This window comes from Sturnus vulgaris, chromosome W (genome assembly GCF_052056855.1).
Source record: "Sturnus vulgaris isolate bStuVul1 chromosome W, bStuVul1.hap1, whole genome shotgun sequence".
Lineage (NCBI taxonomy): Eukaryota > Metazoa > Chordata > Aves > Passeriformes > Sturnidae > Sturnus > Sturnus vulgaris.
In genome coordinates this window covers 45646071-45667666 of record NC_142282.1, presented here as the reverse complement: position 1 = coordinate 45667666, position 21596 = coordinate 45646071, and the positions used below count along the sequence as shown (strand labels likewise).

General features: G+C 45.9%; 1 long non-coding RNA gene across 1 annotated transcript in view; it reads left to right on the top strand.

The window, feature by feature from the left end:
* Window positions 1-21596, top strand: part of LOC148220239 (uncharacterized) — a 122036-nt gene that overhangs the window by 13147 nt on the left and 87293 nt on the right. Inside the window, exon 3 of the long non-coding RNA XR_015798917.1 lies at window positions 1439-1629. This is a non-coding gene — a long non-coding RNA (uncharacterized LOC148220239). The remainder of the gene's footprint in view (window positions 1-1438; window positions 1630-21596) is intronic.

The following is a 21596-nucleotide window of genomic DNA, read 5'->3' as shown; positions in this document are numbered from 1 at the left end:
TGCGAGGTTCCCTCCAACCTGGGCTGTTCTATGACTATAAAATATTCTACACAACCAACAGTGTTCAGAAAGTGGAAATAAAACTTTAAAGTTAAAAACCATTAATCAGACAATAAAATAGGAAGAAAATAAATATTTGGTAGACTGAGGAAAATTACGAGGAATGATTAAGTGCAGAGATGCTGTAAAACATGATAGTCTTTAAATCTATGTGAAGCAAAACTGCACTAACAAGTTAAAAGATGAGGCATCTCTATGCTGGATAGCTGTCCTGGTTTAGGACAAATTTGGGAACTCCTGGAACCAGTCTTAAAGTTGCAGAATTTAACATTCAACACCAACAGACCAGACGATTTGGGGATATAGGCATCATACAGTCACCCCAAGACATTAGTGTTACCGTATGGACTAGAAATCCTGAATATTAGAATATAAAGTGTATAAACCATAATAGTAGTAGTAATGCTAAGGCTTGGAGACTGCAGTTCCCAGAGTAGGCCCTAGGAAACTAACTTAGGAATGTGCTGTGCTGAGAGCATGCAGAACCGTTAGTGATAAGGTTAAAGTATAATCATAAATAAAGCACTGGTGGTGGGCAGTGGCGTAAGAGAGAGATTGAGGGGGAGAACACTATAGTCCTAAGATAAGCAACCGTGTAAGATTTATGACGTAAAATGCTATCTACAAGGTGAATGTATCTATAGAAGAATGTGTACTTCTGCACATAAACCATTTGTAAAAAGGGTATAAAAAACCCTCTAAAAAGGGAACCGGTGGGATCCTGACTTGGGACGCGAGTCCGCCGGTCCCCGGGCCCTGAATAAAGCACCGCATAAACTGACACTCTGTTAGTTTGTGTTTTACTTGGGGTTTCGGGCAGCATTAGCACAACTGATTTGTACTCCAGACATTTAACAATTTTTTTTTACAGCTATGTAAGCATGCACCTGGTAGGAATGAAGTGTACATGCTGAACTAGAACTCGATATGACATCTATTTACTATCAAATATGGATTCTGTTGATGTAAAGTCTATGCTTACCTTTTTTAAAAAAGGTCTTTGGATCACTCATTTATGTCTCTGTATCCTAAATCTATCAAAGCAAAGTGCCTGTGTTGAATATTATAACAAAGTAGGAACTTCCTCTTTCTCCTGAAGTAAACATTTCCTCCTTTTTCTGATATAACTTCTGTGGTTGCTTTAGCACTAGTATTTAAAGTATCTTGATATTGCTATAATATGCTTTAGTAAAAATGCTCAGGTGAGCAATTAAGTTTCTGCATTATGAAGGCAGTAGGCTCTATAACTAATTATACTTGTTTAACTTCATGGTGGTTTGATCTAGTCTGCTAAGTCTAGTTAGCTGAAGTAAATATCGGAGTTTCAATATGGGAAGCAGATCACTCATCTGAGGGTTTTTTCTGTTTACATTGTCAGAGTGAAGATAGTCCAAGTCCCAAGAGACAATGCCTTTCTCATTCAGTCTTTGACCATACAACAGCATCACCAACTGCATCACCAACGCAACAATGGGAGATGGCATCAAATAGGCACCCTCCTTTGTCTCAGTCGAACCAACATCACTTCTCTGGGGAACGCTGCAGCATACCTGCACAAAGTAGGAGGAGGTAAGTAAGCTATTTAGGTTAGGGACCAGTTTCTTATTCTCTCTATTGTCAACTCAGGGGAAGCCTATTTAAGGTAACACTGAATTGTACTTATTATATGATAAATACTCTAATACTTCTTTTGACTTTTTTTAAACTTTTAAGTGCAACAGAAAACTGTTGAAAGTGATTCAGGTTCTTGCATCTTCCAATAATTTGTGAGAGTAGAAAGAAATTGGAGAAGAGAATGTTTAACTTTTTTTTTTAATGAGCTAGATGCTTTCTCCCATTCTGTACTGGAGAAATAAGTGCTTTAAAAATGGGCAGGAGTGAATTGTAAGTTGACCTTGACTAGGTGCCAGGTGCCCACCTAGCCGTTCTATCACTTCACCTCCTCACTAGGACAAGGGGAGAAAAATATGTCTAAAAGATTGTAGTAAAAATAAAGACAGGGAGATTGCTCACCAGTTCTTGTCACTGGAAAAACAGACTAGACTTGGTGAAATTAATTCAATTTATTGCCAACTAATAACAGAGTAGGATAGTGAGAAATAAAACAAAAATAAATATACCTTCCCCCCATGTCTCCCTTCTTCCCAGACTCAACTTCATTCCCAAATCTTCTCCCTCCTTCCCCACAAGGGGAGGGAGAATGGAGGTTGTAGTCTGCTCATAATGCTTTATGTCTGCTGGTCCTTCATCCTCACACTTTTTCCGTGCTCCAGAATGGGGTCCCACCCACAGGAGACAGTCCTTCATTAACTTCTCCAACATGGATCCACCCCATGGGCCTCAGCCCTTCAAGAACTGCTTCAGAATGGGTCCTTTCCTGTTACATGGGGGGGTCGTGGGTTGGAGACAGAGACATCATGAACTCTTAGAAATCCATATGACAAAAGCCTGTTTTATTGTTTGGACCTTTTTTATATAGGGGGTTTGAATCCCCCAGCTCAAGACAGCTGATTGACTGGGACTTCGGACTGCCCAGCTCTCTGACCAGTGAGGTATCTGCAGCTTAGGATGGAACCTAATTGGGTGAAGTCCCTGTTTGGGTTTGAATATATCCTACCGTTGTTCACCTAGGGGCCTGTTTATCGAACCAGGGCAACCGAACTGGATTTCTTATCTATGGCCAAATTAATTGCCCAGCTACAAGCCAGCTTGTTTTGTGACAATTGCCCGTTTCCTTTTTTATTGAAAACATGCAACTTGTTCTCTGTCATTTTACTTGCAAGGACCCTTTGCAGGAAATATGATACAAACAGTGTGAGCCTAATTCGAATGAGACTTTCCACCTAATTTAAAAAATTTAGCTCTTCCAGTTGGTGATGTGCTCCATGTATCACTGGAGCTGCAGCACTTATGTTCAGGAGCTGTCAGGCGAAACCACTACCCTTTGGTCTAGCATGTTACAATTTAACTGCTTAAAGTTACAAATTGCAACTTAACTCTATAAACAAGAAAACATTTAACCTTTTAAAATGAAATTATAACTTTATAAATAGAAACATTCAACTTTAGAACTGTGAGAAAAAAACAACTTAACAGAATAAACAATTTGTAAACAGGAAAAAAAAAATCTTAAAGTAAATTGTTGTTTAAAAAGTCCTATGAGGTAGGTGAATAAATTGTTTCAATCACTGTTCTACACACGGCTCCACCATGTCCATTGAGGAGCTATCAGGGGGATGGCTGCCTGTGGTCCCAGGCAGGATGAACACATCTGGCAGGTACCCACTGTGTTCCGGTGTCTGTGGAAACACATGCATATTTCCATCCCCAGGTAATGAGATTCCACAGACCTCCCCATGTATTGGTGAGGAGGTCTCTCACCATTACCTTGGGCTTGGATAGCTGAACATCACAGGATGATTGCAGTGATATGAAGTGATTTAAAATGACTGGGTTCTGGGACTTTTCTATTATTCTCAAATGATTTAGTGTATAGATAGCTTTAGCTACCCTGCTCTGTGGAGTCTCACCACCCATTCCTCCCTTTTGTTTTTCAAGTTTATGCTTTAAAGTGCCATGTGCTCTTTCCACTATGGCTTGTCCTGTTGCTAATCTGGGAATACCAGTGTGGTGTGACACACCCCAGAGCTGTAGGAAATGTCTTGTTTTCTGTGAAATGTATGCAGAGCCATTGTTTTGATGATGTGAGGAATGCCTAAAGCCGCAAAAGCTGATCTCCAATGTGTGATGGCATCCCAACCTTTTTATCCTGTGTGTACTGTAGCCCATATTGCTGATGAAAAGGTATCAATTGAGACGTGTATATTTTAGAAGGCCCAATTCAGGGATGCATGTGACATCAGTTTGCCAAATTTGCAAAGCACGCAGTCCACGAGGGTTTACCCTCATCTGCAGTGGTGCAGTGTGGCCTTGGCAGTCAGCACAGATGTTAACTATATTATGAGCCTCTGTGTTTGACAGCTGAAATTGCCACTGTAAGGCTCAAACACCTTGGTGGAAAAAATCATGTGATGCCTTTACTTGTGCTAGTGTATCTGGTTGAGGTGCTGTCCAAGCAGAGGTAGCTAGCATATCTGCTCTGGCATTGGCCTCTGTGATAAAACCTGGTAAATTTGTGTGACTCCTAATGTGTAAGAAATAATAAGGGCAAGTTCTGACTTGGATAGTAAGGCACAGAGTTTTTAGTAAGTTAAATAGCTGTGTATTATCAATTTCCTTTAATAGTGCTCATTCTAATCTCTGTGTGATATCAGCTACATATGCAAAATCAGTTACCACATGTCCTGGTTTAGGGCAAATTTTGGAGGAAAACCTCTGGAAGGAGCCCCCAGAAAGCAAACCCCCACGACTCCTCCCCCCACCACTGGGTTCGGGAAGAATTTCCTCAGAGAGGAGGGGAAAAAAAACCTGTTTATTTAACAAGCGAAAACACTCCCCAGCACAAAAAAAAAAAACAACACCAGATGACAAAAAACGCTTTCACTCTTCTGAATGGATGACAAACTCAGAAAGTCCCTCCTGCGAGTGGTCTCCCAGTTATCCGTCTCTGGCGCTGGGGATGACTACTACAGGTCATAGAATGCAGACTCATGGTGTTTCTTGGGGTTTCCCAGGTCCCAGGTCCCCGTCCAGAACAGGTTCAGATGGTATCCAGGAAAGGGAGAGGGGAAAATAAAAACAGTCCAGGGAAAAAATTGGACTGCCTAGCTGAACTAACTAATAACCAAAAGCAAGGGCAAAGCAAAGAAAAGAAAAAGAAGCAGAAGTGAGCGAGCAAGTGAGCAAGCCAAAAGCAAGCAAACCAGGAGCCTCTCCTAAACAGACCATGGGGGAGGTGAGCCGGCTGATAACAAGACAAAACAAACCTTCACTTTCAGAGTCAGTCCTGAAAGCACAGGACATAATACCAAGCACAAACAGAACACATGATTGGGGATACAAGCACCATAACGTCACCCTAGGACATTCCACCCCTTATCTCCATATTGTGAACATACTACTAAACACCATGTAAAAAGTTCATCAAGTAAAAACTTCCATCTTTCACTTACTCAAACACATTTCCTTCTATCTCACTTGCTCAGACCTTTGACACTTACACATTTCCTTCTGTCTCATGTCTGTGTGATCTAATGTACAGACAATGGTAGTAACATCTGGCAAACAATGATATTTGCATATAAGCCTCACCCCACAATCATATCACCCTGAGGTACACATCGTGTTGTTCCATCTCTCTGCATTATCCACCATGTGCAACCTGGTCCTTGAGCAGAGACAATCCCACCAATGGGTTTGTCTGTACTCGAGGTAGAATTGATCCACACTGTCTTCCCTAACAAACCTCTGACATGTGCCACTGGGACTTTATCTCCGTCTACAATATTCAGGGACTCAGACTGGGCAGGGCCTGCTCGATTTGTGGAACCTCGGGTGTTAACTAACCAGGTGGCCTTTGCTAAATGCTGCTCCCAGTTTTTGAAAGATCCCCCACCCAATGCTATCAAAGTGGTTTTTAACAATCCATTGTACCTTTCCACTTTCCCTGCAGCTGGTGCATGGTAGGGGATATGGTACACCCACTCAATGCTCTGTTCCCTAGCCCAGATGTTGATAAGGCTATTCTTGAAATGAGTCCCATGGTCTGACTCAATCCTCTCAGGGGTACCATGCCTCCAGAGGACTTGCTTTTCAAGGCCCAGGATGGTGTTGCGGGCTGTAGCATGAGACACAGGGTAGGTTTCCAACCATCCCGTTGCGGCTTCTACCATAGTGAGCACGTAGCACTTGCCTTGGCGTGTCTGGGGCAGTGTGATGTAATCAATCTACCAGGCCTCCCCATACTTGTACTTGGACCACCACCCACCATACCATAGGGGCTTCACCCGCTTGGCCTGTTTGATGGCAGCACGTGTCTCACAGTCATGGATAACCTGAGAAATACTGTCCATGGTTAGATACACCCCTCGGTCTCGTGCCCACTTATAGGTGGCATCTCTACCCTGGTGGCCTGAGGCATCATGGGCCCATCGTGCTAGGAACAATTCTCCCTTGTGTTCCCAATCAAGGTCTATCTTTGACACCCCTATCTTTTCAGCCTGATCTACCTGCTGATTGTTTTGCTGCTCTTCATTAGCTCTACTTCTGGGGACATGGGCATCTACATGGCGAAGCTTCACAGGTAGTTTCTCTAACCAGGTAGCCATGTCTTTCCACTCTTCAGCAGCCCAAATTGGTTTTCCTCTATGCTGCCAGTTAGCCTCTTTCCATCTCTCCAGCCATCCCCACAGAGCATTGGCTACCATCCATGAATCAGTGTAGAGATAAAGCTTTGGCCACTTCTCTCTTTCTGCAATGTCTAGGGCCAGTTGAACAGCTTTGAGTTTAGCAAGTTGACTGGATCCACCCTCTCCTTCGGTGGCCTCTGTGACCCATCGTGTGGGGCTCCATACAGCTGCTTTCCACCTCCAATTCATCCCTACAATGCGACAGGAACCATCAGTGAAAAGAGCATAACATGCTTCCTCTGCTGGCAGTTGGTTGCATGGCGGAGCTTCTTCAGCCCGTGTCACTGGTTCTTGTTCCTCATCTGTGACACCAAAACTTTCACCTTTGGGCCAATTTGTAATTACTTCCAAAATTCCAGGGCGATTCAGTTTTCCAATCCAGGCGTGCTTTGTGATGAGGGCAATCCACTTGCTCCATGTAGCACTGGTGGCATGGTGGGTGGAGGGAATCTTTCCTTTGAACATCCACCCCAGCACCGGTAGTCAGGGTGCCAGGAGGAGTTGTGCTTCTGTACCAATCACCTCTGAGGCGGCTTGGACTCCTTCGTAGGCGGCCAAGATTTCCTTCTCTGTTGGGGTGTAGTTAGCTTCAGAACCTCTGTAGCTCTGTCTCTAAAATCTTAATGGTCAGCCTCGAGTCTCATCAGGCACCTTCTGCCACAGGCTCCAGGACAATCCACGGCAGATGTTAGGACTGTTCTTCCACCCCTGGGGCAGTTGGTTCCAGGTGTACTGCACACCCCTCCATGTAAAAGTAAACTGAGGCCTTCATTCTGCTGCCAGAGGAATGGAGAAAAATGCATTGGCAATATCAATAGTGGCGTACCACTTTGCTGCCTTGGATTCCAGCTCGTACTGGAGTTCCAGCATGTCCAGCACAGCAGCGCTCAGTGGTGGAGTCACTTCATTCAATGCACAGTAGTCCACAGTCAATCTCCATTCTGCTTCAGATTTACGCACAGGCCAGATGGGGCTGTTGAAGGGTGAGTGGGTTTTGCTGACCACCTCTTGACTCTCCAGCTCTCGGATCATCTTATGGATGGGAACCACAGCATCTCGAGTTGTTCTGTATTGTCGGCGATGCACTGTAGAAGTGGCAATTGGTACCTTTTGCTCTTCTCCCTTCACAAGTTCTACCGTAGTTGGATTCTCGGACAGTCCAGGCAAGGTGTTCAATTGCTGGATGCCCTCTGTCACTGCAGCTGCTATCCCAAATGCCCACCTGAGTCCTTTTGGGTCTTTAAAATACCCCCTTCGGAGGTAATCTATGTGCAAAATGCATGGGGCCTCTGGGCCAGTCACAATAGGTTGTTTTTTCCATTCATTTCCAGTCAAACTCACATCAGCTTCCACCAAGGTCACCCTAGGACACCACATTAAGAGGAGTGTGGGGAAAATGCTGGAAAGACATAGCTACAGCCCATAGATCTACTATTTGAGGTGTTCCACTCTTATATCCCTCCAACATTTGCCACTCACCTTCCTCTTTCCATGTTACAATGGCCTTTCCTGTTTTCCCAGAATTGTCAATGGACACTTTAACACCTTTTAAGGGTGTTTGGCTATTTAGAGGTTTCAGAGATAGTGTAGTTTCTTCACTTAACTTCAGCAATCTATGGCTTGGTAAATGATAAGTGATTTGTCCAGAAAAATTTTTCAAGGCACTTTGCAAGGCTGTGCAATTAGCAAAACACCATTTGAACCATTCTTGTGTCACAGGAATAATGATTTTTGAAGGAGCTCTAGCATTCAATTGTAAACACCTGTGATGACATTTGATAATTAATGTTGCAATTAGTTCAAAGGTGGTGGGTCCCATCTTTTTAGGCTGATGAGATAAAAGCATCCATTCTAGTATGTGCAAAGGATCAGGCCAGTGTGAATTCCACTGCCTGATAACACCAATAGCGTGAAAATTGACAATGAGAAAGAATACACTGATAGACACCTCTGGACATATCCGGTGGACTTGTCTGTTTGTGATAGCTTGCTCTACTGTTTTGAGAGCAGCTTTTGCCTCTGGGCTTAGTTTTCTGGGGGAAGTTAATTCAGGATCACCTTTTAGGAGGTCAAATAAGGGTGCTAATTGTGAATTGGTCAGTCCTAGATAGGGTCTAACTCAGTTGATAGTACCCAGAATTTGAATCTTAGTTGAAAATTGAATAGTTTGTGGCTGTATAGTCTGATTCATTATCTTGAGTCCCAAATATTTCCAGGGTGCTTGCTGCTGCACTTTCTCTGGTGCTACCTGCAGCCCAAATGTTTTTAATGCTTGCAACAGGCTTGGCTGAATCTGTGAGAGTTCTTTTTTCTGTTTGGGTTGCTATGAAAATGTCATCCATGTAATGGTAACAGTATGCTCCTGGAAATTGTTCTCTCACAGAGGAGAATGCCTGTGCAACATGCCACTGACAAATTGTGGGGCTGTTTTTCATGCCTTGAGGAAGGACTCACCATTGATAATGTTCTGCTGTTACAATGTTATTAATGGAAGGCACTGTAAAAGCCAACTTTGGGATATCGTCTGGGTGCAATAGAATAGTGAAAACACAGTCTTTCAGGTCCACAATCAGGATGTCCCAGGAGGCAGGTATCATTGTAGGAGATGGCATACCAGGCTGCAAAGCGCCCACACTCTCCATCAGGGAATTAATTTTTCTCAGGTCATGGAGTAACCTCCACTTGCCAGATCTCTTTTTTATAACAAATACCAGGGTGTTCCAAGGGGTCATAGATGGTTCTATGTGTCCTTGAGCTAGCTGTTTTTGTACTAAGGATTTTAGGGTGTCTAACTTTTCAAGGGACCACTGTGGTACCCACACAGGCTGAGTAGTGAGCCATTTCAGAGCTAGTGTGGGATACATTATGCACTTTAATACAGTGGCCCCTGTTAAAAATCCGTCCCCACCCGGACTACCAATGCAGACAGAACATCCCTCCCCCACAGGTTAAGAGGTGCAGCAGTGATATATGGTTGAATTGTAGCTGTTTGTCCCTCAAGATTCTTGACCAACACAGGGTTGCTGCTCAAGCAGTTCTGTGTGGTCCCTCTGAGGCCAGCAATGGCAGATCCTGCAGGTGTGGTGGACCACAATGAAGTCCAAGTGTTGGCAGAGATGATAGTGACGTCTGCCCATGTCAATCATTCCACTGACCTTGATCTGCCAGGGCTTTTCCTGATGCATTGTAATTGTACAAACCATATTAGGTCTTTGATCACTCCTGACCTGAGTCCAATACACCTGGGGCTGTCCTGCTGATCCAAAGCCTCGGTCTCCTCGGTCCCTAGAATCTGCTTTGGGGACAGAAGACTTAAAAGAAATAAGTTGTGCAATTTGGGTTTTTGCAGGGATAGTTTTGGGTAGAGTAGGGGTTGACACCATGGCTTGTATTTGTCCTGTGAAATCAGCGTCTATAACAGTGGGGTACACAAAGATACCTTGCAAAGTGGCACTGGATCTCCCAATCAGCAGTGCACTCAGTCCTTTCCCTATGGGCCCCTGGGCCTCAGGAGGGACTTTGTGTACCATTAATGAGCTTATAGTTATTTGGATTGAGGTGGAAACATTCATGCCAGTTGATCCTCTTGTCCTTGCTGTGATCTGCTCACACAGGCTTGTACTGGAGGGTGGGAAAACACTTGTGTCGTCACGCATTTTCCCTTCACATTTGGCTTCTCATTTCCCTGGTCTTTAAGAAATTGTCCATTAACATGAAATTTGGACCGGCATATCTTGGTTGCTTGTCCTGACCTCCCACATCAGTTGCAGCTTGCATTTGTGCTTCTTTGTCCTTGAAATGTCCCCTGTGGAATGGACTTTTGGAGAAAATTTACCTTCAAGTGGCCTTGTTGTCCACACTTGTAGCAGTGAGGTGTTGATTTAACAGCAGCTGTAATAATATTAGCTAACATATCCATGTTATGTGAACTAGTTCCAACCTTAGCACATGCATTTATCATATCCTCTCGAGATGGATTTTCTTTGGGTAGTGTACCTATAATATTTCTACAGTTCTCTTTTGTGTTATCTCTTGCAAATTGTAGTATTAATTGATCCCTTGCTTTGCTGTTTGCTATTTGTTTTTCCATAGCATCCTGCAAATGTTATATGAACTGCATATATAATTTGTTGGGGTTTTGCCTTACACTTCAATATATTTGGGTTGGCACGGACAGGCTTGTGATTTTCATTAGAGCTGGCATTCCTAAGTCCTTTGCTTGAGCTAGGATTGAGGGGTTCAGGCATGCTTGGGTTTGTGGATCTTCCATGGGGGCAGTCCCATAAGTTGAGAAATCCCTGCCCCAAAGCATGGGTCTTGCTGAGAAGCTCTTGAATTTTGCAGTCCGTGGTCCTCTGCATAAGACCTCCCAGCTGATTCAAACATCATGTATTGCACTGGAGTACAAAGTAATTTTGCAATTTGCTTCATATCATAGGGGGTTAATTCAGTAGCAGTTATAAATTGAAGCATATTTGCAACAGTAGACAACCCCAGCCCATGTTTAGCAGCTAGTTGGCATAGCTCTGAAAGGATTTGCCAATTAAATGGTATATATTTGTCAGGTGTAGTTCCATTACCTTGTACAACTGGGAATGCTACAATCGTTCCCCCCGTTTTCTGCCAGTCCTCTTGTGATGGCGAAAACATGGGCACAGAAATTAGTTCAGCTCCCTCTATATCCCTGCTCTCAATCCCCTTTTGTTTTACCTCCATCCAGAAGATAACTGTGTCACGAGTGGGGATGGCATCTGATCTCAACAGCAATGGGGCTGGAGCTGATGCCGGCACTACTGTGAGTGCTTCCCCTCCAGAGCTGGTAGCAGGGCACAGACTTGGGTTCCCTCCATGGGTGTCTCGTGTATCCATCATTGTTCTGGTTCCTTGGGGCTGTTGGAGCTTTGGCTGTGAATCGATAAAAAAAACGATATGATAAGGGACAAAGACCCTCTAACTAATTAAAGTTAGAAAGTGCAATGTTTTATTCACCAGAAGGCGGCATGAGAGTCACCTCCGAAAGGCATGACCTCCCTGAACAGGATTCTATCCCTTCTATTTATTTCCCAAGATCTTACATACAATACATATGCATAACCCCAGCACCTCCCATCCCCATTCAATATAAAAATGAGCCCATTAGTCCTTTACGCGTGCGCAATTATTCTCTTGAATTGGGTCGGTGGTCTCGAAATGGGTCAGTGGTCTCAAAGGATGAAGTCAGGAGAGTCTTCATCAGGTCTTGGTGACCCTTTGGCACGATCCAAGGCCCCGTGCTTCCTATACAGTTCAGGTGCTGGCCATTGTTGTTATTGGTTTCGGTCTTGTTTTTATAACAGTTTGCTTACTCTACGTTCTTCTATACGCAAGCTCATAACAGGAAACAATATAACAATTAGCTCTAGCTTAAGCATCTAGTAATCATTAACCTACCATTTACCCACCTAACTTACATCTTGGTCATGGAAATTGCTTCTCCCCTTAGCCAAAATCTTAATTCTTTAAAATCATCATTCATTCCTGTACTGGTTTGAAAGCAAAACCAGTGAGAGACTCCAAGTCAGAAATACAATTTAATAGGAAACAAAAGCAAAAAAGTAAAATACATGCAAGAGTACAAAAGAAAACCACTGAGAGAGTCAGAATACAACCTGACACGCTATCAGTCAGGGTGTTGATAGCAGTCTGATTAAATGGTGATTGCAGTCCTCCTGGAGTGACAGATGCTTCAGTTGAAGCAGTGGTCCTGTAGAAGGGTGCAGTTTTCCTCCGAAGGTCCAGTGATGATGTGGAAAAATCCGTATTTCCTCTGAGATCCAGTGGAAAAAGGCTGCTTTGGTGTTCCAAATCTCAATTTTTATCTGGGTAAGAAAGGCTTGGCTCCTCCCCCTGGCTGGAGCATCTCCCAATGGGATGATGTAATTTTATCAGTCATGCAGTGAGACCCAATGGTCCATTAACAGAGGATATCCTCCTGTAGGAAGGATGGGTTGTGGAAAAGATAAAGAACAGTGCCCCACCTGGTTTTTAACAGATGGCCCATTAGCAGAGAATCTCTCCCACAGAGATAAGGATCACTGCCCCACATGGTTTCAGCAGATGGCAGTAGAATACATAATTTTGGGCACATTTTTACATTGTAACCTAGGACATAATCCATCCCTTATTCTGTTACCATCTACGTCATACCAAAACCAATACCCTCTTACAGACTGATAAATAAATAAATAAATAAAATACAGAATGAAACCCTACACACAGTTCTCACTTAAAATTAAGTCTCCTTGTGGTACACAACGGGTTTCCCCATCTTTCTGCATTACTAACCAAGTATAACCAGGTCTTTGAGCAAAAACAATCCCACGGATTAGTTTGCCTTTGCCTGCAGTGGGATTAATTGAAAGTCTTTCCTAAAGCACCTTTCATGTTGTCTTGGTTTGAAAGACAGGTATTTACTAAGAAAAAGGCAAGAGCCCCTTCCCTGAGATAGAGAGTGCAATCCCCTCCCTTCCAATTATTATAGTTTTGGAATCAGGGTCTCTCAGGCAAAAAGATATGGGGATAGGAATGACAGTTCTTTACTAATATATCTAACAAGGAAAACAAAAGAAACAACAACAGCTATAAAAATTGACAACAAAACAGAAGGGTATAACTCAGTTCCAGTTCTTTTTGGCCGCAGACTCCCTCTCCCTGCGCTCAGTTACCAGTGGTGGGGGCAGGGCAGGTCTCGCACAGCTGAAGAGGACTGGGGTGATGGAGGCAGCGACCCAGGTGTGAGAGGGATGGAGGAGCGACTCCCCCCTCATGGTGTTGGTCGTGGTCCTCGGCAGACTGCCCAGAGGCAGTAGGATGAAGTGGGAAGGCAGCAGTGCAATTTCTGACAGCAGGGAACGTGGCTCCCGACGTTGGGATTGCGGCAAGGGTGCTATGTAGCAGCACCAGCTGTCTTCCTCTGACTCCACGAGCAAGCAAAAGAGCGAGAAAGCAGGCCCCTGCCCCACCTCTCCTTTTCCGATGTTCCCCCTCTCCCCACCCCCTGCGAGAGAAACTGTTACTAGCTAGGGTGTAGCCACAAATACTTAGCAAAACTATGGGAAAAATTCCACAGAAAGAAAAGGGAAAAATTCAACCCCCCACATTATCCACCCCTGAATTTTTCCCATACTCATATGCTATATCAAATTAAAACCGTTACATTATACACATACATGCAGTTACAGACATAGGCACAGTACCATAGGCATTTCACCCTAAAACAAGGTCTCATTGGGGTATGCATCCGTTCTCTCCATCTTTTTGCATCACCCACCAGGTGCAATCTGGCCCCTCAGAGAGTACGACATCCCGGATGGGATTGTCTTTGCTGGAGCCAGGAATCACCCAAACAGTTTTTCCTAGCATAGCTCTCATGTATACCACAGGAACGTTATCGTTATCTGGTGTTCCTTAAGGCCTCAGATTGGGCAAGGCCCGCTTGGCTAGTGGAACCTCGGGTGTTCACTTACCATGTGGCCTTTGGTAGATTAATCTCCCGGTTCTTCAATGTCCCCCCACCCACTGCCTTCAAGGTGGTTTTAAGCAGGCCATTGCACCATTCAACTTTCCCTGCAGCTGGTGCGTGGTAGGGGATATGGTACACCCACTCAATGCCGTGTTCTCTAGCTCAGGTGTGTATAAGGCTGTTCTTGAAATGAGTCCCATTGTCTGACTCAATTATCTCAGGGGTACCATGACTCCAAAGAACGTGTTTTTCAAGGTCCAAGATGGTGTTCCAAGCAGTGGCATGGGGCACAGGGTAGGTCTCCAACCATCCAGTGATGGCTTCCACCATGGTCAGTACATAGCGCTTGCCCTGGCGGGTTTGAGGCAGTGTGATGTAGTCAATCTGCCAGGCCTCCCCATACTTATATGTTTACCACGGCCACCCATACCAGTGGGGCTTCACTCGCTTGGCTTGCTTGATGGCAGCACATGCCTCACAGTCATGGATAACCTGAGAAATACTGTCCATGGTTAGATCCACCCCTCGGTCTCATGCCCACTTATAGGTAACATCTCTGCCCTGATGACCTCAGGCATCATGGGCCCATTGAGCCACAAACAACTCTCACTTGTGCTGCCAATCTAAATCTATCTTTGACACCTCTATTTTTGCAGCCTGATCTACCTGCTCAATGTGTCGGTGTTCCTCATTAGCCCGACTCTTGGGGACATGGGCATCTACATGATGGACTTTCACAGGCATCTTCTCTACCCAAGAGGCAATGTCTTTCGATTCATCGGCAGCCCAGATTGGTTTTCCCCTAGGTTGCCAGTTAGCATTTTGCCACCTTTCCAGCCAACCCCATAGAGCATTGGCTACCATCCACGAATTAGTGTAAAGGTAGAGTTTTGGCCACTTCTCTCTTTCAGCAATGTCCAGGGCCAGCTGAACAACTTTGAGTTCAGCAAGTTGACTCGATCCACCTTCTCCTTCGGTAGCTTGTGCAATCTGTCTTGTGGGGCTCCATACAGCTGCTTTCCACTTCCGGTTCATCCCCACGATTTGGCAAGAACCATCGGTGAAAAGAGCATAGCGTGTTTCATCTGCTGGCAGTTGGTTATCCGGTGGGGCTTCTTCGGCCTGGGTCACTTGTTCCTGTTCCTCTTCGTCAGCGAGACCAAAGTTTTCACCTTCAGGGGAGTTGGTAATTATTTCCAAAATCCCAGGGCAATTCGGGTTGCCAATAAGGGTGCGTCGCATGATGAGGGCAATCCACTTGCTCCATGTGGCATCAGTGGCATGGTGGGTAGAGGGAACCTTTCCTTTAAACATCCACCCCAGCACTGGTAGTCAGGGTGCCAGGAGGAGTTGTGTTTCTGTGCCAGCCACCTCTGAGGCAGCTTGAACTCCTTCATAGGCAGCTGAGATCTCCTTCTCTGTTGGAGTATAGTTGGCCTTGGACCCTCTGTAACTTTGGCTCCAGAATCCCAGTGGTCGGCCTCGCGTCTCACCAGGCACTTTCTGCCAAAGGCTCCAGGACAAATCCTTGTTTCCGGCTGCAGAGTAAAGCATATTCCTCACCTCTGGTTTCGTCCTTACTGGGCCAAGGGCTACCGCATGAGCGATGTCCTGCTTGATCTGGGCTAACGCTTGCTGTTGTTCAGGTCCCCAGTGGAAATCGTTCTTCTTGCAGGTGACCAGGTAGAGAGGGCTAATAATCTGGCTGTACTCAGCAATGTGCACTGTCCAAAATCCTATGGCACCTAGGAAAGCTTATGTTTCCTTCATGCTGGTTAGTGGAGACATTGCAGTGATCTTATTGATGACCTCACTGGGAATCTGGCGCCGTCCATCTTTCCGCTTTACTCCCAGGAACTGGATCTCTTGGGCAGGTCCTTTGACTTTGCTTTTCTTGATGCCGAAACTGGCTCTCAGCAGAACCTGGATTATCTTCTCTCCTTTCTGAAATACCTGCATTGCCTTGTTCCCCCACACAATGATGTCATCAATGTACTGCAGATGTTCTGGAGCTTCACCATTTTCTAGTGCAGCCTGGATCAGTCCATGACAGATGGTGGGACTGTGTTTCCACCCCTGGGGCAGTCGGTTCCAGGCGTACTGCACACCCCTCCAGGTGAAAGCAAACTGAGGTCTGCTATCTGCTGCCAGAGGAATGGAGAAAAATGCATTGGCGATGTCAACGGTGGTGTACCACTTTGCTGCCTTGGACTCCAGCTCATACTGCAGTTCCAGCATGTCTGGTACAGCAGAGCTCAGCAGTGGAGTCACTTCATTCAATGCATGATAGTCCACAGTCAATCTCCATTCTCTGTCAGACTTGCACACAGGCCAGATGGGGCTGTTGAAGGGTGAGTGGGTTTTGCTGACCACCCCTTGGCTATCCAGCTCACGGATCATCTTGTGGATGGGGATCACAGCATCTCGATTCATCCGTTACTGCCGGCGGTGCACTGTCGAGGTGGCCATTGGTGTGGCTTTGGTCCGGCTGAGTCTTTCACCCTTGTCCCGACTAGCTCAGATGTTAGGATGAAGCCTCAGGGATCCGCCACATGAAAGTGAATAAAAGCTAACAAAAGATGCTCTTTCCCCCCTGGGGAGAGTCTGAGGTTTATTTTTTGTGGTCGTCCAGGAGCGAAAAAAGGGCGAGGTCAGGGGGCACAGGTCTTTTCTAGGGTCTGAAAGGGGGGGTGGGAAGAAATTGGATCTCGGCCAACTAGGCACGGACAGAGGGGAGAGGGACCAGACCACAGGACATTGCAGGGGTCATGGAATCTACCATTTCCAATACATTTAGGGAGTTACAACATCTCCCCGTTTTTTGCTTAACAAAGTTGAAAGAAGGGTATTAGGTTCACCTTGATTCAAACTCTGATTTTGCCCACCACTTGCAGTTGGTGGGAGAGTTAGATTGTTCTAGGTTTTTCATTTCTATTTGATTGACTACTGAGGTAGAGGGAATGAGACCATTAATAGCCTTGAAAACCAAGTGACGTAGGATCACGAACGCCATTACTACAAGAAAAAGAATAATAAAAATTAACATAATTATTTTAACTATAGATGTCCACCACCCTGTGAGTCCCCCGCCTTTGAACAGTTCATTGAACCAAACTTCAGATTCTTGCTTCACTTGTCCCATCAGGTTGTTCATGCTTTGGAGGGTAGCATGGATGCTAGGAGCTCTCGAGGTCAGGTTCATGCAGCAAAGTCCTTCAGATTCCTGGCACTCATGTCCATGCAGCAGTAGGAGAAAATCTATAACAGCATGATTATGGAGTGTGACCTGCCTGGTAATTTCCTCGTCTTCCAGGAGGGAGCTGATGGCGGTGGATGTTAAGTTTGCCTGTTTGACCACCCAACACTCTAGGTGGCTCAATTCACCCAGAGCTTTGGCTGCTGCAACCCACGGAAGAAACAGGGACAGAGCAATTCTTTTTGACTTGGCCCAATGGAAAATTTTGGAATCACAGTTTGGGTCCAAATTGTCTGCACTTCTCTTTTGGATTTTATTACCCGATTTGTTTTTGTGCATCCAAACGTTAAGTGTTGCGTTTCCTAGATACATTGTAAATGGCACATTCCGTGACCCCTGCTGTGCCCTGTATCTTGGTCCCTCTCCCCTCCTGGCCACACAGGGCTGGCCGGGATCCAATTTCTCCCCGCCCCCCTTTCCAGACCCTAGAAAAGGTCAGTACCCCCTGGCCTCTGGCTCTTTTCCCTCTTTTCCCCTCCTTTTTCCCTCGCTACCCACGAGAAATAAACCTGTAACTTTATTAGGGGAAAGAGCCTCTTTTGATATCTTATTTACGTCCATGAGGCAAGGGCCCAGGGAAACTTCACCCTAACACCTGACCTAGACTGGAGGAAGGGTGAAAAACCCCATTTTTGGGGCCAAGTAAAAGTCTCAGTTAAGGTTTCGTTGGGTGCCAACAGGAACAATGGCCCGAAGGTGCATGGCCCTCCTAAGAGCAGAGAAGGAATTCCTACCAGGCAGGTGGACATAGGGTTTGTTGTTGCTCCTGTGGACAGACATACGTTTTCCTGTTGGAGTGTCTGTGCCAGGGTCACCCAGATGTTTTGACGTGGCTGAGGGACGATACATGCAGCTGCCAAACTGTTCAGTGTTAACAGGAAGACAACTTGGATGGGGTTCATCACAGGACCTAGAGGAGGGAAGGTTTTTTCTAAAAGGAAAGACAAACGTTATAAAACCTGTTAAAAGTCTCTATCTGCCCGAATGTCATCCTCTATGAGGATTTCCTTTCCTTTTATCCGGCGGCTTCTTCTTTTCGAAGGCACAGCCACTTGCTCCTCATCCCCTTCAGTTGGAGCAGGATGTTTGGGGACATACGGTTTCACCCACTTTTGGGGAATCCACCGAGGGCCTGAGGGAGTGGATACACACGCGTAACCATGTCCCCAGGTAATGAGCTCATAGGGACCTTTGGTTTCCCAGGTTTCTGGGTCCCTAATCAAGACTGGAGGATGTTGGGATAACTTGAACTGTTTCCCACTGTTAAAGTGACGTACCACAGGTGGACTCATGTTTTCAAATGAACAATTCAGAAAATTGACAGTAAACATGGCTTTGCAGATCTTCTGATGTGGGGACATCCACGCAGTTGAACTGCTCTGTTTAGCCAAGACCTGCTTGACTGTCTGACTGGCTCGCTCAACTACACCTTGGCCTGTGGGGGAGTAGGAGGTGCCAGTTTTATGTTCCACTCCCCACTCCTGGACGAATTCCAGGAACTCCTTGGACTTATACGCTGGGCCCTGATCAGTTTTGATTTCCTTAGGGATCCCCAACACTGAAAAGGCTTGCACTAGGTGTTGTTTGGCATGCACAGCCCTTTCTCCCGCGTGGGCAGAGGCATAGACTGCTCCTGAATATGTGTCAATGCTTACATGAACATATTTCAGGCGACCAAAACTGGGAATGTGTGTGATGTCTGTCTGCCATACCTCACAGCTGCCAAGACCTGGGGGGTTAACCCCCATGCCTATTGATGGCATGGTCTGGAGCTGACAGTTGGGACAGGTGGCCACAATGGCTCGAGCCTGACTCGGTGTTAGCTGGAACTGACGGATCAGACCTGGTATGTTCTGATGGTATTGTTGGTGGCTCAGCTTTGCCTGTTGAAAGATGTCAGGGAGGTGTGCTTGTTCAGCTGGGGTTGCTTGTTCAGCTGGGGCAGAAAGGGAGTCTGCCTGACGATTCCCTTCTGCGATTTTGCCTGGCAAATTGGTGTGTGGCCTCACATGCATCATATAGAAAGGATGCTCTATATGGGAAACGAAATAAATTCATTTTGAAAGCAACCTGAAGAGTTCCTCATTCTCAATGTCTTTGAGCACTGCCTGCTCTGCCCTGGACACCACCCCCACTACGTAGGCTGAGTCAGTTACCAAATTAATTGGCTCCGAGAACTTCTCAAAGGCTCTCATGACTGCGACCAGCTCAGCGCTCTGGGGCAATTCCTCTTACGACTGCTGCCAGTTCAGCTACCTGGGGTGATCCCTCCACAAACTCAAATCAGCTTCCCAATGCTGAGGCTGGGGATTTCTCCAAGTCATCAGCGACTTGTGGGACGTCACGGATGCATCCGTGAACACTGTGAGAGCTTTGAGTGGTCTCCCACTCCTCACGAGGAATGAGGTGGAATTCCTCATTAAACAGCTTGTGAGACGGGGCATGGACTGATATTTATCCACTGTAGCTGTCCAGAGATAATTGGAGACTGGCATTGCTCTGGAGCAAATGCTCAGACATCTCTTTAGTCAATCTCTCAGGAGAGTTCCTTCCCTCCTCAGAAAGTTTGACTGGGAGGTGAATACATGTGAAGTCACAACCAGCCAGTTCATACAGTCTCATCCTTGCTTTCCGAATCAGCTGAGCTATCAGCTCTTGTGGCTTAGTGATGGTTTTGGATGTTTGGTGGGAGAGGAAGACCCACTCTATGATTAAGAGTGACTCTCTCTGTCCCTCGATCCATTGGAATATTAACCCGTGTAAGTGTGGCAGTTTTCCTAGGACAATGAATTTGAAGGGCAGCTCAGGCTGGTAACAATGAGCTTGCCTCTCTCCTAAAGCCTTCTGTACCTTTTTGATTGCAGTCTTTGCCTCTGGGGTCAGTTCCCTGGGAAAAAGCAGCTCTTTCCCCTTCAATAAATTGAAGAGAGGTTCTAGGTCCTCATTAGCGAGGCCTAGCCAGGGCCTGACCCAATTCAAAGACCCACACAAGGAATGGAGATCTGCTAAGGTTTTTGGATTACAATTAATTTCCAATTTCTGCAGAACAATGGTCCATGCAGTAATTTCCAAGCCCAGGTACTTCCAAGGTGGCATCCTTTGGACTTTGTCCTCCTGCAATTGAAATCCAGCAGAGGTTAAAACTTTAACCACTAGGTCAAGTGTGTCTTGAAGTAGAGAGTTATTGGGGGCACACACAAGCACATCATCCATGTAGTGTAAGATGATGGCCTCCCTTCTCTGAGCACTCACCGGGGACAGCAATGAGGCTACATGCCACTGGCAGATGGAGGGACTATATTTCATGCCTTGCGGCAGAACTCTCCAGTGGTAGCGCTTCATTGGGGCTTCTCGATTGATGGTAGGAACCGAGAAGGCAAACCGTGGGGCATCCTCTGTGTGTAGGGGAATGTGGAACAAACAGTCCTTTATGTCTAGAACAGCCAATTGCCAATCTCTAGGAAGAATCGTTGGAGAAGTAATCCCAGGTTGGAGTGACCCCATGTCCTCAATCACTTTGTTTATTTCCCGGAGGTCGTGGAGCAGCGTCCACTTGTCCTTCCCTGGCTTCTTTATTACAAAGACTGGAAAATTCCATGGACTTGTGGTCTCTTCTATGTGGCCTTTGGCCAATTGCTCCTCCACAAGCTCTTCAAGCGCCCTCAGCTTCTCCTTACTCATCGGCCACTGTGCTACCCACTTTGGGGTATCATCTAGCCATTTCAGTTTTTGGGTAGGGCGCTCTACAGTGGCCGCCTCTAAAAATCCTGAGGAGTCTTAGGAATAATCAGTTTCACTCCCCACTGGGACATGGTGTCTCTCCCCCAGAGAGGGCATTTATAGTCTGTAACAAATGGACGGATGCTAGTCAATTTGCCATCTGGCCCTTCAATTTGCACGATGCTTTTTGATATTTTTTCCCAATTTGACTCCTCCTACACCCTGGATTCTGCCTGCCACAGGTTGTAATTCCCAATGTGACGGCCACATCCTTTCGGGTATGATAGTCACATCAGCACCCGTGTCCAGTACCCCCTCCACATGGAGGTGATCTGATCCACGGGTTAGGTTGCATGCCAGAGAAGGTTTGTCCTCACCCACCACTTCTGCCCAGTAGACTTCAGGTGATTTTCCATCTACTGGGACCTCCGCTGGAATGGGAATGGCCTGGGCGAGGATTTGCTCCTCGACCAGGTAATAAGGTGGTAGAGGACAGCGTGCCAGGAGAATGAGGCCGTTTATGCTTCCCTTGATGGTCATGGGAGCTACCTCAATCTCCAGGGGTGTGCGTGCTGTATTCCTGACAACAAAGTACTCAGTGTCCAGTTTCATGTGGTTTAACATCACGTCCTGTGTGCTGTTGGGCAAGTCCACTGTTATGACTGTCCAATCAGGTAACCTGAAATGAAAGCCTTTGGTAGTCACAAGCCTAAAACAGCCTAGTGGCTTCCAAACCTTCTTAATTGAACAT